General features: G+C 43.6%; 1 pseudogene; it reads left to right on the top strand.

Annotated features, from left to right (window-relative positions):
* The first annotated feature begins 663 nt into the window (after positions 1 to 663).
* LOC139077759 (olfactory receptor 2W3-like) lies at positions 664 to 1,585 on the top strand (annotated as a pseudogene).
* Positions 1,586 to 4,400: the final 2,815 nt, after the last annotated feature.

Genomic DNA, 4,400 nt, shown 5'->3' with positions numbered 1-4,400 from the left:
GTCTCAAAGACTTGTGATTTTTTTCCTCAAGCAGAATATAGTACTTAGAAAGAAAAAAAAATACTCTATTTCTTCAATACCTCACCCAAGTGAGCAAGAGAGAGAGAGATTATGTTTCTGTGGATGTTGTTTCAGTCGTGTTCTACTGCCTCACGCATTGTTTATTCACTCAGTGCTTTACCTCAAGAATCAAGATCCAGTGAATGAGGTGTGTCTTGGGGGCATTCTCCACATAATGAATATTTCCCAAATACTATTAATGGATGATTCTGGAGCTCTCTTTGGGGCCTTGAGGCTTTGGCAGGAGTGTAGGAACTTGTGTCTGGAGAAGAATCAGTGGGTGGGCCATGGCAGGACTTATCTTTCCTGTCATTGGAATTAGAGGCAGTACCAGCAGTGAAGGGTGAAGACTCTAACCCTCATTTCCTGGGTTCAGAATCAGTTCTGCTCCTTTCTAGAATACAATTTGCTTAACACACATCTGCCTCAGTTTCCTTTTCTGTAAGCCAAGGATAATAAGAGTGGCAACTTCTTATCACTGTGGTTGGGGTTGAATGAATAAATGAATTTAAACAGCATAGGACATCTGGCTCATAGTAAGTGCTCCCTTATACATACTGTCAGCATTGTTAGTATCAATGTTTCTCTTCAGTTGCACTAGAGATGGATGGAACCAATGACAGTGCCTGGGGAAATTTCATCCTTTTGGGGTTTTACAATTGCCCGCATCTGGAGAGGATCCTCTCTGTGGTCATCTTGATTGCATATCTCCTGACCCTTGTGGGCAACAGCACCATCATCCTGGTGTCCCAGCTGGACTTCCACCCCCACACTCCCATGTACTTCTTCCTCACCGACCTCTCCTTCCTGGACCTCAGTTTTACCACCAGCTCCATCCCCCAGCTGCTCTATAACCTGAGTGGAGGTGACAAGACAATCAGCCACACAGACTGTGCTATCCAGCTCTTCCTATTCCTGGGTCTGGGTGGTGTGGAGTGTCTGCTCCTGGCTGTCAGGGCATATGACGGCTTTGTTGCAGTCTGCAAACCACTTCACTACATGGTGATCAGGAATCCATGCCTCTGCATGGCCATGGTGTTGGTGGCCTGGGGCTGTGGGATGGCCAACTCCTTGACCATGTCCCCAGTCACACTGCTCTTGCCACGCTATGAGAACCACCATGTGGACCACTTCCTGTGTGAGACGCCCACCCTGATCAGGATGGCCTGTGTCAATACAGCTGCTGTTGAGGGCACTGCCTTTTTCCTAGCAGTAGGCATTGTGCTGTCACCTCTGGTATTTATCCTAGTCTCCTATGGCTACATGATGAGGGCAGTGTTACAAATTCAGTGTCAGGGAGGCAAAAGGCCTTCAGCACCTGTGGCTCCCATCTCACGGTGGTCTCACTTTTCTATGGAAACATCATCTACATGTACATGCAACCTGGGAACAGCTCTTCCCAAGACCAGGGAAAGTTCCTCACCCTCTTCTCCTGAACACCCTGATCTACACCCTCGGAAACAAAGAGGTGAAGGGGGCACTGAGGAGGCTGCTGCTGGGTGACAGAGAGGTAGGAAAGAAGTAAGGGCAAAGGGGAGAGATGGGCCTCACCAACTGGTTGTCACTTCCATCAGGGACCAGTGATGGCATCTGGAACTGTTGGATCAGATCTGGGCTTGGCCTGGGCTTCAAATTTACATCTTTACCCAGACTAGCATAAAAGTGTGTCAGTTACAACATTAAGTGTTCTGATGAGTGAACTGCATGACACACATCATCCAAAACTCCTTTATATGATCTGTAAAGCAGGCCCAAAGGACAAAGCAAGATAAGTGTGTGGTTATAAAGATAAGTTCCCATAGTGTATACCAGAGTGCCAAGGAGGAAACTACTTTTCTCCATCAGACTTTTGTTTCTGTAGTATTTTGTTTTCAATTCATTAACAACTTTCTGAGTTCTTTAGTCAGAATGATCACAATCAACCACTGCTCTTGGCTGACAGCCATCAAACAGGGGAATTCAGCACAGCTGGCTATTTTCTATTTCCTAAATTCCCATCAAAAGCTTTTAATTAAATTATGGATTTTGTTCTACCTTTGTTCCCCAAATTTGACTTTTTCCATAAATTCTGATGAAGATTCTGACAAACCAAGAAGTTAACCTAAACAATGATGCATATGTAATTTAAATTTTAGAGCATTATTTCTCAGGTGTGTTTTCTATTAACGAGAAGGACCTAGTGTTTATTAAGTTCCTGCTATGAGTCGAGTGCTCATAATTCATCTAAGACTTTCTGTGTTTGTGGGAGGTCAGCATGATTTTCATTGTCCCTATATTACCCATGTGGTACTTGAGGTGTGGAGGTTAAATCACTCACTCAAATAGAACTGAACCAGAGATTTACTCCAAGTTCTGTGACTGTCATTTCCTGCTCTTTCTATTACTACGTGAATTTCTAAAGAGCAAAAATCGAAAAGTGTTTAACAAATAGTGTCAAAGACTCTTTAGAGATAAAGAGCATGACTGGTTTCTGTTCCTTAAATAATCCAGTCCAGGGTGTATGGGAGAAAATGGTTCCCTGGAGCCTCGTAAGGTTCCTGTATGGATTTGAAGTTTTAACTGATATAGATTAACAGAGCAAAGCATACAAATTTATTTAATTCAAATTTTATGTGACACAGGGGCCTTAAATTAAAGATGCAAGGAAATAATTTTTATGATGGATTTGATGAAGAGTGGACAGTGGTGGAGAAATATGACAGGACAAAGGAGGTATGAGCTAAATGTGATAAACTGGAGAATCATAGCAGGGCCTGTCTGTTCAGGTTCCACTCCATATCCCTCCATCTTGACAATAATGATGGTCCTTCCCTGCAGGTGTGGGGGCAGCTTTCCCATGAAAGTCTTTCCACCTGCTGTAAAGGAAGGTCAGAAAGTCCTTCCCATACCTGCTAGTTTATAGATTTCTTTAGCTCAAAATAGTCAATATGCCAAAGTGCCATAATTTGAGGTAGCTCCTCATGAACTTCTCTCACTTAATGTAAAAGTTAATTATCTGGGATAATTGTTAAAATGCAGATTTTTATTCAGTAGGTCCTGGGAGGGCCAGAGACTCTGCATTTCTGCACACTTCCCAGGTGATGCCCTCACTGACTCTGCTGGCCCTCAGACCCTACTTTAAGGATGTAGGAAATAGATCACCCATGGCTCTCATTGCAGGCATGCAGAGGTCGGATACGTTCTGGAATAAGTGGAGATTGGATTCATAGACTAAATGAAATGGGGAGGGAATAATAAGAAGAGCCAGGCCTGGGTGGGGGGGTCCTTATTCCTCTGCCATCACATGGATTCTCTGTCCCCTCAGCTGCAGAGCCTCTTTTCCAAGGCGGACTGTATTGCAACCCTTCCTTTTCTAACCTCCTCGCTCTCTCACCTCACTTCACCTTCAAGGGGACCATCCCCCCATGGGATCATTTAAGTGTAAGCAAAACAGGGTCTACTGGAAGGGGGATTCCTATGGTTCAAGGGGCCCTCGTCTAAATACTCAAAACTGCTGTTTTTAAGAAACAGTGATGCTGATGGGCTGATGCTGAATAAGAGAATGAGAGTTATCTGCCTGACAGTCAGGGTTTACTTCCAAGATTTATAAAACTCCAAAATACCACCTTGATACCAAAACAACTAAGAGCGAGATATAATAAAGAATTAGGGTGGGGCTCCCAGGACTTCTCCATGCTTATGTTCTTCTTGGAAAGAGCTTACTAGTCATCCTGCGCAAATCAGCAGAGCAGCCCCATGGGCTCTGAGGTCACAGTTTGCCAGCATTCCTGCCTCTGGGAAAAAGTCCTGGAGAGCACACAGGAGGGTTCCATAACTTTGGTAAATACAAGCAGTTAGTGTGCACAGTGCTGAGGGACTTTTATTGTGTTTAGTCTGCTAAAGAACAAAACTCAAGAGAATAAACTTTAAAGACTGCATTGGCTTTATTCGGTAATTCATGAATCATGCAACATCCGATCTAGCAGATTGAAAGAAGCTATGATGAGATGTACAAAATGAAATGGTTTTATAGGTGAAGGAAGAGGGAGTCAGGAAGTCATATTAAGAAAAGGCAGATTGGTTATTGCAAGGTTGATTTCCTTACAAGGGTTGGCAGGGGTTTCTCTGGCAGATTACCTAGCTGGTGCTGATCAGATTGATTTCTGATAGTCTGGTGTAAGATTCCGTTTCTGGGAAAGCTGAAGCTGTAACTAAGTTGTCTCATTTTGGTGATGTTGGACTCAGCATAAATGACTCCATTGAGTCTTGCTGTTTTGTTTTTAACAACTCTGGTCATCTTACGATGTGGGGTCACCAATAAAGACAGTTGCTGTGGAATTGGGTAAGAAAATCAACTAAAT

The sequence above is a fragment of the Equus przewalskii genome, chromosome 20 (assembly GCF_037783145.1).
Source record: "Equus przewalskii isolate Varuska chromosome 20, EquPr2, whole genome shotgun sequence".
NCBI classification, from domain to species: Eukaryota; Metazoa; Chordata; class Mammalia; order Perissodactyla; family Equidae; genus Equus; species Equus przewalskii.
Note: the sequence above shows the minus strand (reverse complement) of the source record. Positions and strands in the feature narration are given on the sequence as shown.